The sequence below is a fragment of the Nycticebus coucang genome, chromosome 9, assembly GCF_027406575.1.
Source record: "Nycticebus coucang isolate mNycCou1 chromosome 9, mNycCou1.pri, whole genome shotgun sequence".
Lineage (NCBI taxonomy): Eukaryota > Metazoa > Chordata > Mammalia > Primates > Lorisidae > Nycticebus > Nycticebus coucang.
Genome location: NC_069788.1, coordinates 74,164,872 through 74,179,649, shown reverse-complemented (window position 1 = coordinate 74,179,649; position 14,778 = coordinate 74,164,872). Strand labels below are relative to the sequence as shown.

Below are 14,778 nucleotides of genomic sequence, written 5' to 3'. Positions count from 1 at the left end.
GTTGCAATACTACTCTTCCCTCATGCATACACAGTATTTTTAATCCCATCTCTGTTTTTACATCAGAAACAAATGGCATTAAACCAGGCACAGGAGGTATTTTACTTTACTTCTTTAGCAAGTCTTCTAAACATGTTCATTGGAACAGGAGGAATTACTATCATCACAAAACTTCCTTCTGCAAACACAAGCTAAATGGCTTGATAATATAAAAACAAGTAGTATAGGTCCTTAGAGTAATAAGTGACACTTGTTTTACTGTATTAAATAAGTCCTGTAGTAGGAGACAACTGAACAAGATTGTCCTCCCATTCTCTTCATTCTGTTTGCTTTAGGATGTACTATTATCCTGTGACTCTATGATAACACAATAATAGAGTAGCCTTACACAAAAATGCCATCCATGCTGCATCTCAAGAGAGCTTAGGTGAATATTCTTACTCATGGAATGACTGTTTTCTAAGTTAGAAATAATTACTACTAGTAAGGATATAGGTTTATTAGGAAAATAAAGCAAGATGAACAAAGATGGGTCAAAGTCTGGGAAATATTATTGATACATGATCAAGCGCTAGACTGTCTCTTAAAATTAATGTGCAAGAAGAGACATAATGCCAGTAAAGTGATATCCAGGTCATGGCAGCGGATAAATGCTCAGCCCAGTTGAATTCATTGAAGATTAAGAAAGGTACGTGCACGCTGATCTGTAGGCCTGCACACTGATCTGTAGGCCTGCATGCCGTGAAAGAGGCTATGAAGGCTGTTAGATGGATGAATCTAGCATTTTAAGTGAAGGAAAGTCAAGGCTGCCACAGAAGGTGGCTGATGGGAAGTGGGTAGGGAATCATCCCTTATCTGTTTCATTTTGTTTTGAGTCTAGTCCAATTTAGTGGTTAACACAAATGGCTAATCTAGTCTCCCGATGTTATTGTGTTTTCTGCCTTATAATTTAAAAGTCTATGCACACATGCAGCTGTGTATCTAATCTTACATGATAAGGTGTGTCCATGTTCATTGTTTCATTTATTCCCCTTAATGAAAACTTTATGAGTTAGATTATTTCCACTTCAACCATGCAGAATCTGGGGCTTACTGACTTATCCAAGGTTGTCTAACCAGTTAGTAGTGGGGATAAAACTGGACTAGGTTTTCTGAATTTATTGTTTATTTTACTGTATTCAGCTTATTTTCATGGAACTGTTTTGTAAATAGGAACTGCTTATGACCCAAGGGGAGCTTTTGTTCCAAGAATAGTGTGGGAGAGGAGAAATGGTAGTGTTTTCTGAATTTCTGGTCTCAACTAAAGTGTTGGTACTGATTGAGGATGGTGGCTCACGCCTGTAATCCTAGCACTCTGGGAGGCCAAGGTGGGTGGATTGCTTGAGCTCAGGAATTTGAGACCAACCTGAGCAATGGGGAGACTCTATTTCTACTAAAAATAGAAAAAACTGGCTGGGTGTCCTGGTGGGTGCCTACAGTCCCAGCAACTCAGGAGGCTGAGGTAAGAGGATAACCTGACCCCAAGAGATTGAGGTTGCTGTGAGCTATGATGATGCCATGGCACTCTACCAAGGGCGATAGAGTGAGCCACTGTCTCTAAATAAGTAAATAAATGAATGGATAAAATGTTGGTATGAAGGTTGACCTAATCTTAACTCTTAAGAAAATGTTTTTTTCTTCTTTTCGTTTATTCCTCTATGAATAGGATTGTTTAGATAGTTGAAATAATGCTATAGATGTAATTTAGAAAATATTATCATCTTTTAAAGTTTTCCTGTCATATAATCTTTTTTTTCAAGTTTTTTTTTATTAAGTCATGTGTACATAGATGATAAATACATTTATGCCATTATGGGATTCAATGTGTTGATTATTTGTACAAATTGGAGAGCTTACATCCTACTAATCAACATAGCTTTCACCTCATTTATCCAATTACAGCATTAAGACATTTGTGTTCTACACCTGATAAATCCAACTTGTGCTTGCAAAGTGCTCCATAGGTATGGTTCCCCCTACTAATCCTCCCTCTATCGACTCACCCCTCTCCCTTCCCCTCTCCCTCCCCTCTCCCTCCCCTTCCCTCCTACATCCTAGGCTAAAGTTGTGTTTCATTTTTCATGTGAGTGATTATAAATTGGTTTCAGTAGTACTGAGTACATTGGATACTTTTTTTCCCATTCCTGAGATACTTTACTAAGAGGAATATTTTTCAGCTCCATCCATGTAAACATAAAAGAGGCATAGAATACTATGCAGCATTAAAAAATGGACACTTTACCTCTTTTGTGTTTACATTTAATCTTTTAAATTATTGTTTTATCACTGTCAGGGTATATCAGCAAGTAGAAAAGTGAATGCTGAGGTACAGGATAAGAAAAATAATGATAAGCATAGAAATGGATAAACAGCAACAGTATGTTCAGGGGTGTCCAACCTGTGGCCTACAGGCCACATGCAGATTATTTGAGGACTATTTCGCTTACCTGTGGTGTTGGAGATCACGAGAAATATGCGCAGACCTTTTCTTTTGCTCGTCAGCTTTCATTAATATTTGTGTATTTAATGTGTAGCCCAAGACAGTTCTTCTAATATGTAGCAGAAAAAAAAAGATTGGATATCTTTAGACCCTTTTAAATGTACTCTCACCAACAATAACAAACTGGAAGGGGCAATAAATAAGCGATTAAAAAGTGCTAAGGTAGGGCGCCGCCTGTGGCTCAGTGAGTAGGGCGCCGGCCCCATATGCCGAGGGTGGCGGGTTCAAGCCCAGCCCCGGCCAAACTGCAACCAAAAAATAGCCGGGCGTTGTGGCGGGCGCCTGTAGTCCCAGCTGCTCGGGAGGCTGAGGCAAGAGAATCGCTTAAGCCCAGGAGTTGGAGGTTGCTGTGAGCCATGTGATGCCACGGCACTCTACCCGAGGGCGGTACAGTGAGACTCTGTCTCTACAAAAAAAAAAAAGTGCTAAGGTTCTTATCATATGTGAAGAAAGGCTGGAAATACTGAGTAACTTCAGATTTTATTGAATTGTATTGATTAGATTACAATGCAATGTATACATTCCACACTGATGGAGTATAAAAGTAAGAATGTATAAAATGATCTCAATTTAACAAAAGTCAGGAAAAAAGGGAATAAAGTGTGGTAAATAGAAACATCACCTTAAAAGTATAGATCTAAGTCCAAATAAATCAGTATTCATAAATTTAAATGGGTTAAATTTACTAACTATAGGCATACGTTATTAGATTGGACATTTTTCACTGAGAGAAACCTGAGACAAAACCACACCAGCGGTTGAAAATAAAGGACAGGAAAATGATATATCAAGCACAGAAGAAAGTTGGTACAGCAATATTAATATTGGATAAGGTAGAATTTATAGAAAAATGATAAATAGAAATATAGAGCGATTATACATCAGCCAAGAAGTCTTACAAATTAAAAATGTTTATGTATTCAGCATCATAGCCTTAATACATAAAGCAAAACTGAAGAATTAAACTTTAAGTTGTATAAATTCATAAGCGTGATAGAAGATATTAAGTGACTTCAATCAGAAGCCAGTGGATTGAGCAGACAAAATAAGGAAAGATATAGATAATCTGGAAAACATGATTAAGAAAATTAATTCATATTTATTTTTAAAATTTGATAGCCATGTCAACATACATGCATATATATGTATTTGTGTGGGTAGGCAGGCTTACATATACAGACATACACAAAATTCTATACCTAAAGGTTAGAAGTATAAGTCACATGGAATGTTTAACTTAACTTCCATTAGTTGCTGGCAGTTGAAGTTTAAACAAATATCAAAGAATCAATAACATAAATAGACCTATGCTTGCCTGACTACAGTGTTATTTATGTGTAAAGCAATGTGAAAGAATAATAAAGGCCAGGTGCGGTGGCTCACATCTATAACCCTAGCACTCTGGGAGGCAGAGGCAGGTGGATTGCTTGAGCTCAGGAATTGGAAAGCCTGAGGAAGAGCGAGACCTCATCTCTAAAAATAGCCATGTGATGTGGTGAGTGCTTGTAGTCCCAGCTACTCGGGAGGCTGAGTCAAGAGAATCACTTGAGCTTAAGAGTTTGAAGTTGCTGTGAGCTATGACATTAGGGCACTCTACTAAGGGTGACAGAGTGAGACTCTGTCTTAAAAAAAAAGAAAGGATAGCAAAAACTTTCTATATTCTTAGAAGCTTAAAAATTTACAGCCATAGATTCATTGATTAAAGGAAAATATTAATAATAAATTACAAATTACTTATCACTGACTGCCAATGAAAATACTTACTTCCAACTGACCAGATGCATAGGAAAATTCGCTTTATTATGGAGAAACTTGGAAGACCCCATTTAATCCATATGATTAGAGTTAACATTAGAAAAGTAAAACTGATGGCATAAAACTAAATGGGTACTTGTGGTACATTTAACATTAAATACATTTACTTTAAAAATTTAAATAGAAAATCAGTGACTTTAATTGTTCAATTTAAGATGCTAAAAACAACTTAGTTCTAAAACAGAAGAGAGGTGGTTATGTAGCTTTTGAATATCCCCAAATCTTACCAAATAGATAGTTCTATTTCACAGACAGCATCTCTAACAACTTGGTGACAAGGTCTCTCTAAAAACCTCACAAGTAGGTGGGAAGTCACCACTGTGTTGGAAACCAAGGTAGTATAAGGATGCAACGTACCTGAGAAAAGGAGAACTTCCTTAGGATTCTCTCAAAGAAAAAACTTCCCACAACTAAATTTACTGGAGAGATGTGGATGGGAAAGACTATGAACACAGCTCATCAGTAACTACTATCATCACAAAAAGAGGGACAACCAGACTTACGCATCTCTTGATGGAAAGATGCAATACCAACTGCAAAGTCTTTCCAAAAAACTTATACACAAGTTTGACTAAGTCTCTAGATCCAACAACCATATTTACAGAAAGTGCAGAGGCCAGAGCAGCGTATGAAACTATACAGAGCTATAATAAGTCAAATCCAGGCTGTGGGAAATTCTACAACAGGGCTACTCAAGGTGGGATCTGCAGAATGAAATAGAGGAATCAAACATAAGTACTTAGAAATGTTTCAGCAATACTAAGTATGTATAAATGTTTATGCTATCATATTCAAGCACATTAGTGGGCTTCTATTGCTGAACAGTACATATATAGGTTCAGATACTTTTAAATGCTCTTGCTGATTTCTGTGTGTGCAATCTGTATAATATTTATAGGCAGTAGGCTTGTGTATCAGTCTGTGACCACTGGAAATTTTAAACTGTCCCTTTACCACAGTTTGAGAAGCATTGTTCTACAGAATAAATGACTAATTTCTTTAAATACATTGGAAGAAAAATAAAAAGGATGGAAATGACACCCATAGATTGAAAGAGAAGTCAATTGATCACGATGTGTAAATCCTATCACTATTTTTAAAGGAAAAAAAAACCCATAAAATCTGAGAGAACTGAAAATTTGAACACTAACTGTATATTTGCCATGAAGGAGTTTCTTTTTCTTATACTAGGTGTGATAATAGTATTATATTTTTATAAACTCCTTTTCTTTTAGAGATACCTTTGAAATAGCCATGTGCAGAATGCAGTGGTATCTGAGACGTTTTCAAAATAATCAGGGAAAGTAGATTAGGCATTTCAAGATGGACATAAGATTAATGATTATTAATTATTGAAGCTGGGTGTTGGATACATAAGGAATCATCATGATTTCTATGTTTGTACATGTTTGAAAATTTCCTAATATTGGGTAAAGAAAAAAAAATAAAGGAAGACGTTGGGGTATGTCAGTCACTTAGCAGACATTGGCTTAGCATGTACTAGAAGCCAAGACTGTAAGAAGACAGCAGACAGTTATGAAATGGTCCTTGCTTTTATTAGAAAGACAACTATCAAGATTACAAAAAAGAAGAAGAAGGCAGGAAGAATTAAAGATAAAAGCATACATCGGGGCGGTGCCTGTGGCTCAGTGAGTAGGGCGCTGGCCCCATATACCGAGGGTGGCGGGTTCAAACCCAGCCCCAGCCAAACTGCAACAAAAAAATAGCCGGGCGTTGTGGCGGGCACCTGTAGTCCCAGCTACTCGGGAGGCTGAGGCAGGAGAATCACGTAAGCCCGAGTTAGAGGTTGCTGTGAGCCGTGTGACGCCACGGCACTCTACCGAGGGCGGTACAGTGAGACTCTGTCTCTACAAAAAAAAAATTAAAAAAAAAAAAAAAAAAAGCATACATCGCAGGCAGCAGAAAACTGAAAGCAATTAACTCTGAAATTAATAGCCTCTCTTCTGCCAGTCCCAGATGATTTTATAAGTGAGCTCTTACCAAATTTTGAAAAACCTGTGCAGTCTTTTTCAGAGAATAGAAAAAGAGATCAAGCTCATTTTATGATGTTAGGCATGTTAATACTCAAATTAGATAAGAAAGAAAATTTTAGGCATTTCATCGTATTTTAAAATTTTATTTCAATGGATTTGGGGGGTCCAGGTATTTTTTGTTATATGGATGAATGTGTAATGCTGAAATCAGGGGTTTCAGTGTACCTATCACCAGGATATTGTACATTGTACATGATAGGTAGATTTTTATACCTCTGTTGTTAGGGACAAGTTATGTGAAAACTTCTCCTTTCTTTGTTTTCAATGTCAATTATACCATTTTAGCATGCTAGACCCATCTAGTACATGCTAGACCCATCACCAGAGTGGCGTATATTGTACACAATAGGGAGACTTTTATTAGTGTGGTATTAGGGTCACTTAAGTAGAAACCTTCCCCTTTCTAGTTTTCGATATTTATTACAACACTCTATGATGATATAAGTATAGCCCTCCTTTGGTGAGAACATGTGATGTTTGTTTATCTATTTCTGAGATAATTTACTTAGGGTAATGGTCTCCAGTTCCATCCAAATTGCTATAAAAGACATTATTCCATTGCTTTTTATGACTAAGTAGTATTCTAACTTGTTTTTTGCCCACTTTTTGAAGAGGTATTTTTTTTGTTTTTGCTGATTTGTTGGAATTCTTTACAGATTCTGTATATTAGCCCTTTATCAAATATATATTTGCAAATATTTTCTTTCATTGTGTAGGTTATTTACTCTATTATTTATTTATTTATTTTTGTTATTGCTATGTTTGCTTGTGATGTCCTAGTCATAAATTCTTTGCTTAGACCAATGTCCAGAAGAGTTTTACCCACTTTTTCTTCTAGAATTTGTATGGTTTCAAGTTTTACATTTAAGTCTTTAATTTATCTTGAGTTAATTTTTGGATATGGTAAGAAACAGGGATCTAGTTTCATCCTTCTGCATGTGGTTACCCAGTTTTCCCAGCATAATTTATTGAATAAGGCATCCTTTCCCAGTACATGCTTGTGTCTGCTTTGTTGAAAATTTCTTGCATAGATGGTCAAGATACTTAGGGATAAAATTATCAAATATTATTTTAAAACATAGCAACAGAGAAATAGAGAGATTTACTAGTTTGTAGAGTCATAGGTAAGAAAACAATATCATGCAGATAGCAATTCTTCCACAATCAAATCTATAATTTCAGTACAACTCTAATCAAAATTTCCACTGAGTATTTTGGAAAAGTTGAAGGACTGATTTTATTCATGGGAAGAGCATTAGTGTGTGAGGACGTGCCTGAGTAGGTAGTAAGACTTATACTTCTGTAGTTATTAAGATGGTTTAGCAATGACACAAAGTTAATCAACTTTTTGATAGAACTTGAAAATAGCTCTGTTCATATTTTGGTACTTACTGTAAACTAGAATTGATATTAAGTAAGTAGGGAGATGCGGGGATTCTGCATTAATTGTTATGAGACAATTATCTATATAGGAAAAAATTTGACCTACAACAAATGTAAATTTCATTTCTCGTTGGATTAACAATCTCTTCATGAAAGGGACATTTTAATAAGTTTCAGAAGAAAATATGGGAGATTATCATTATCATCTTGGTAGAATATAGTATCTCAAATGTGAGAATCCTTAAATAAGAAAAAAATCCATTAAGGAAAAAGTATTGAAGTTGGCCACATTAAGGTAAAACTTCTGCAAAATGAAAGGCTCCATAAACAAAGGTAAGAGATAAGATGCATGCTGGATAGAGAGGTTTGCTTTCTCTGTAACCGACAGAAGATTGATGTCGATCATGTTTAAAAAGTCTCAGGATGAAAAAAATAATCCAGTAGGAGAACATCTAACAATACCAAGTGTTTGCCAAAATGTGGGACACTCTGGGAAGTCTCAAAACCCACACCAGAAACTCGACTCTCGCATATAGACTTCAGAGACATTCATACGTGCCTCTCATCTATCCTGAGACGATGAGAATGTTCCTGGCATTATCGATACTAGCCCCAAAACTGAAACAAACCAAATTTCTGCCACGAGTAGACTGGACTAGTGAATTATAGTATATTTACGTGCAGATATGTGAGTGTCATGGATCTGTGAAAGTGAGTAATCACAACTATATGAATTAACAGGAATGACTATGAACAGCACTGTTGAGCAAGAAAAGAAAGCCTGGGCGGCACCTGTGGCTCAAAGGAGTAGGGTGCTGGCCCCATACACTGGAGGTGGTGGGTTCAAGCCCAGCCCCAGCCAAAAATTGCAAAAAAAAAAAAAAAAAAAGAAAGAAAAGAAAGCCGTGGAAGCTTATATTGTGTGATTACACAGAAAGGAGGCAAAATTAGACAGTATGTTATTTAGGGATTCATGTCTTTGTAGTTGTAAAGGGAAGCAAGGGAATAATGAACAAAAAATTTTATTTTTATTTCTGTGATGAGTGACAAAGGGTACACGATCAGATAGGGGCATGAAGGGGCTTCCAGATTTTTGGTACTATTTTCTTTTCTGAAAATGGATGTGAGTGATGAGCATATGTTTTTGTGCTTTTAAAATTAATTAATTAATTAATTATTTTTTCAGATAGCATCTCACTCTGGTGTCCTGGCCAGAGTGTCATGGTATCATAGCTCACAGCAACTTCATTCTCTCCTGTCTCAGCCTTCTGAGTAGCTAGGACTAGAGGAGCCTGCCATAATGCCCACCTAGTTTTTCTATTTTTAGTAGAGACGTGGTTTTGCTCTTGCTCAGGCTGGTTTTGAACTCCTGAGCTCAAGCAATCCATCCACTTTGGCCTTCCAGATTGCTAGGATTATGTGTGAGCCACCTTGTCTGGCTGCTTTTATTATTCTTTAAACATGCTGTACTTATTCACTTTCATGTGTACGATGTATAATTTGAAGAAGAATTGCCAGACATTGATAGAAGAAGACACATGATTGGCTAATAAACAAGGATGAGCTTTATCAGTAAACAAGAAAACATAAATTAAAATAGCCAAATATCATCTCAGAACCATCAGATTGCTAAAATTTAATAATCCTGAAATGGTGCTTCATTAATACCAAAGGTTTAGAAGAGCGACACATCTCATATCCTCTGTTAGGAATGTGTATAGTTACTGCCACTTTAGAGGGTTATTTGGTTATTTCCAATGAAATAAAAAATCGTATACTCCATCATCTGACATTTTTTCTTGTATGATCAGCGAAACTTGGTCATGGACCAGGACTCAAATGTCCATCAGGAGGAGCGAGGATCCATAAAATGGGCTTTATTTTTATAGCAAATGCTTTGTAGCAATATCATAATCTCTTCTAGAGGTACCTATGTCAACATAAATGAGGTTTTAATACAAATGCTCAAGGAAACAAACATATTGTGAGTGATGTTTTGGTGGGTATTCAAACTGTGCCCAAGAATGTGTCCTTGTGTACTTGCTGTGCTCTCTCTGTCTCTGCCTCTCTCTTTATACACAGAAATACAACTCAGTTAGATAAATATGTAAGGAGGGGTGAAAAAAATATCTGGGAATGATAAATACCAAAATCAGGGTAGTGATTTCCTGTGAAGTGGAAGGAGGATGAATCGGATGAGGTATCCTATCATTCTTTTTCATTGATGTAAAATGTTATGATTTTTAGAAGTATTGAGACTAAAAAGTTTGAGAACCACTATTCTATAGCTTCAAACCTAATTTTATTTAAAACATTTATTGAGGCGTTTATTTTGCAAAGAATGGCAGACTTCATATATTTGGAAGACCCAGCAGAGGGAGCCCATATAAATCCTGTATCTATTTAATCTGATTTTAAAATCTTAATTAAAGCATGCGTATGTGGACCCAGCGCTCAGACAAGCTCTGTTTGTTCTTGTACCTGAAGGCGCCTAGTCCTGTTTCATCAGGTACACAGTGTGTATGTGCTCCCTGAGGGTCCCTGGGAGATAGGTATGGCGTGTATGTGCTCCCTGAGGGTCGCTGGGAGACAGGTACAGCATGTATGTGCTCCCCGAGGGTCGCTGGGAGACAGGTACGGTGTGCATATGCTCCTGGAGAGTCCCTGGGAGACAGATGTGTATGTGCTCCCTGAGGGTCGCTGGGAGACAGATGTTCTCTAGTTTATTCCCCAGCCTTGGCTGCAGAGCCTTTGCTTCCTGAGTTTGTCTTTATGCCCCTTCGATTGCATCCTCTGGGTCAATTTTATCCAGGCTCTTTCTATCATGTACAAATACATGCAGGCTATACTTCCTCCCAAATTTATGATTATTAATGATGGGCCTCCCTCCCTTCCTATTTCTTTCTTCATTATTAATTTTAAAAAAACATTTTCTAAATGCCTCTCCTTTTTTAAAATTTTGTGTAAGAATGCGTGTGTGTATTTTGTTCCTTGTCCTTCTGGTCGGTAGTTCTCAAACGTGAGTATATTAACCAGTCCTGATTCATGACTAAGTTTTTTGCTGATCTTACACAAATACTGGAAATACAAAAGTGATGTAGCAAGTTTTATAAAGGTATGTTTATTTATTTTAAAGGGCTCTCCTTTGTCTTGGGATGATTTCTTTGCTAAAATCTTGGATGTTAAAATACAGTTTGTTTCATGAGGTGATGGTGATAGTATTTTAAGCATAAGCCTGTACTTGGGCAAAATAACAGATTGCCTACCTTATTTTTGTCCCTTGAATTTAAAAAAAAAAATACTGGTCCATGAAATACGCAACTTTAGATCTTAATAAATGAAGACAGTTGTGGAAATTATAAATATTACATAGTTAATATTTAATTCATGAATATTCACAGAGGAACAAAGGGAAATGTTTTTATGAAAGTGTTGAGTGAAAGTATACAGAGAAACAAGCTTTTACCATCATTATGACCACAATGTATTACTGAAATGGTGCTTCCTTAAGATGTCTATTAAGTTCACGTACCACGGCTTCTTTTTTTAATATGGTCATGGCCATTCACCGTTTCCTTCTATAGGGGTGTGGTAATGGTTTCCACTAGTTTGTGCTCACGCATGGAATGATTTAACTTACTGGAGTGGATATCCTTCACTTTGAATAGCTCCTTTGGCATCCTTGTGGTTTATCCTTGTCAGGAGAAATGCTCTCATTTATCATTAGAAAAATTCACTTTTGTTCCCTTTGATATTCTCTCCCACTTTCCAGATGGTTCCTTGGAGCCCTCCTGTTCTTGGGCTTCTCTTTCCAGCTTCCCCACTGTTACTCTTGTGGTAAGCCAGAGGTAGTCTCTTTATTCCTGCTTTCTGCTCCAAATCACTTTTCCATCTTTCAGTGAGTGACAGGGTTTTATTCTCCACCACGTGGCTGTTGGGTTTTCTTAATAGACTCTTGTGGAGGGGCTTTGTTGAATGCATTTTTGTTTGGCCTTGATGGATTATAGTCACTGTGTTTCCCTAATCTCTTTTGTAAATCTTTAGGAAGCCTCTCCTCCCTTACCCCTCCCCCTGTCAAAGACACATTTAAATTAAAACAGCTTTTCTTTTCTTAAATTATTTTTCTCTGCCCAAATGTTTACTCAATTATATCCCTGGACAGTGAAGTGAAAGGCAACTGGTCACAGCCAGGAGTCCTTGGTTTACTGGATTTGAGTAATACTCCATTGTTGGAGCACACAGGGGAACATAGAGGACCATTTGGCAAGGGACCCCTTTTTCTGTGGCATAGGGATTATGCACCTAATTACTTTTTGCCTCTGATAGGTTGAAAGTATTAGCCTCTTACCCCAGGACTCATCACTGTCCTGTCGCAGAGTTGCCTGTGATCCTTACTTGGCTTTCAGCAGCTCACGGCTTTGACATGTTAGTTTGTGGATGCCTGGTGTCCCCATGTGGTTAGTCAATTCCTTACATGGATGCGCCATGTGATCCTGCACATGGCAGCAGTCGCTAAATGTGGCACTTGATGTCTCCCTCGTTCTGGACTGCCAACTTTCACTGCAAAAGATGACAGCTAACAGTTAACAGCGTGGCAGTTCACTGGTCTGCTTTTTCTGATTGGGAATTCTGAGAGCTATTTCTCTACTTCAGCCCTCCAAAGGAGCAGATGTATCAGTTGGGGTCTAGTCCTGAGACAGAAACTGCAGAGTAATTTGGTCAAGAAAGCATATCCAGAATTAGTAACCGCAACACAGAAATTGGGTAAAAAGAGATTGGCTAGTAAGAAATAAAGAAAACTCTGAAGGGCACAGGACTAGCAGATATAAGGAGCAGCTGCCATGCCTAGGACTGATACAGATAGCTCAAAAAAGAGCCCCTTCCCCTAACTGTGGCTCACTGAGTGGCTGAGAAGTCGTAAGGATGCCATGGAATTGTTGGATATGCATCCTGTGGTAATTTGCTTGAAATCTCCCTTCCAGGGTGCTGGGGAAAGCTAATTTGGGAGATACGTCTTGCAGCCAGCAACTCTGCAATGAAAATGACCAAAAGTGTGTATTGAGGGACGCTGCAGGCCACTGGGGGAGCCACTAGGGAGACCAAATGTTGTTTCCTGCACTGCAGGGTTGGACAAAAGGAGCCCAGGGTGTCCAGCAAGAATACCTTCCTTTAAAGTATCTTTCTAGTGCCCTTTACTGACAGAGCTTAACATTGTGCCACCTGGCAAAGGAAGACAATTACAAGGGCCCAACTCAGCTTGCATAGATCAGATGAGTATCTTTTTATTCTTATTCCTCCAAGATCTCAGCAAAGTTATTGCCATTTCCTGTCTACACCTGCTATTGAAGGCAGAGGGCCTCATTAGGTTTTTATCAAACCCATATAATTACAGTAACAATGTTTTTTGTGCTAGCCAAAGTGATGTGTGAAAGCAGAAATATTTTCACAGAACTATTATGCTCTTTCACAGTAGTCTTCACACCTTGCTACCGACTTCATTTTTTGCTTGGTGTATGTTACCAAATGCTACTCATGGGTAGAGTGGCATTTCTTTACATTTTTAACATGGTTGGTGCAGGTGGGCGGTAGATGAGAGGGGGTGTTCTTTACCAGGCAGCTTCAGAACCAGCTAGCAACCTGTGCCATTCACATCCTGTTGCATTATGTGTACCACGTGGGCTACTCAGTGGATGTAAAAGACTACACTTCTGCTCTGGAACTGAGTGTGCTCGCTTGACCTGGTGCTTTCTGTGTCCTGGCTCCGAGTCTTCGTCCTGTCCTAGTTTCTAATGTCATCTTCCTGAGTCATCCTGGGGTAGGCCTCTGCGAATTTGTAATCTTTTATTAATTCAAATGAATTTGAAAGATAAAATAGAGTCCCTCCGGGCAAGACTGAAAGAGAATCTCTCTTACCTTCTCTTGTTCCAAGGCTGGACTCTAACACCTCCCCACACCCTGCACCCTGCTTTTCTGAATCATAAGATCTCATTCCAGAGAGGGTCCTGCCCTATCTATAACAGGTAACAGTGGTTCTTAAAAATCCAAGAGGACTGGCTTCAGAGAGCTTCCAGATTAGTGGAACATGTGGAGGTTCCCAGAGGCTGGTGTATCCAGGGCGGGCGTGTAAGCTCCCATCCCCTTATCATTTCTCTTACCCTACACATCACCTCATCTGTATCCTATGTATAATAAGCCAGTGAATGTTTCTCTGAGTTCTGTCAGCCACTCTACCCAATTAGTTGAACCCAAAGAGTAGATTGTGAAGACCCCCACTTTAAGCCAGTCAATCAGAAGTTCCAGAAGCCTGGACTTGCAACTGGTGTGTGAGGTGGGCAGAGCCTTCAGCCTGTGGGATCTGCTGCTATTTCTAGATAGTGTTGGAATTGAATTAGAGGACACCCAACTGGTGTCTGCTGCATGGTGTGTGGGGAAGAAGGGGAAAACCTGCACCTTTGATTGTAGAAGTCTTCTGTGTGGATGATTGTTGCGGTGAGAGAACAGAGGAAAAACATCATTTTGAAGTTTCTCCCTAAACAGGTTCCTAGATTAGATTATGAAATTCAAAGTCAGTGTCGAGAAGATAGTTTTGGTCTCCATGGGTAATTCCCATTTTAAGTCTGCAATGAATTGGAAAAGATGTTGTTCTTGAGTCTCTGAGTAATTCTCTCTTTCTACTTCTGCGGCTTTCCTATAATTCTTTGCTTGGATCACATGGCCACACTAGGGTTGTGTTTGGTGGTAAATTTTGGAAGTAGCAACAAAAGTTCGGGTTGAGTTAGCTGTAGGACAGCAGAGAATGCTGTCTAACTTGAGAATGACCACACGTCAGCTACAGGGGGATTTAGTGGGCATGAGCCAAGTGAGCAAGCAGTTCAAAGTCAGTGTGTGTGGGGGTGGGGCAGGATGGTGAGTTGACTGTGTTGGGGCAGCCAAGAGGATAATTTCTGCTTAAGTCTAAAAGTCTCTCTCCTGGGGCAGGGAGCATTC

At 38.4% G+C, this 14,778-nt stretch overlaps 1 protein-coding gene across 5 annotated transcripts in view; it reads left to right on the top strand.

Moving 5' to 3' along the window:
- Window positions 1–14,778, top strand: part of FARS2 (phenylalanyl-tRNA synthetase 2, mitochondrial) — a 523,237-nt gene that overhangs the window by 119,441 nt on the left and 389,018 nt on the right. The gene's annotated exons all lie outside the window — the stretch shown is intronic.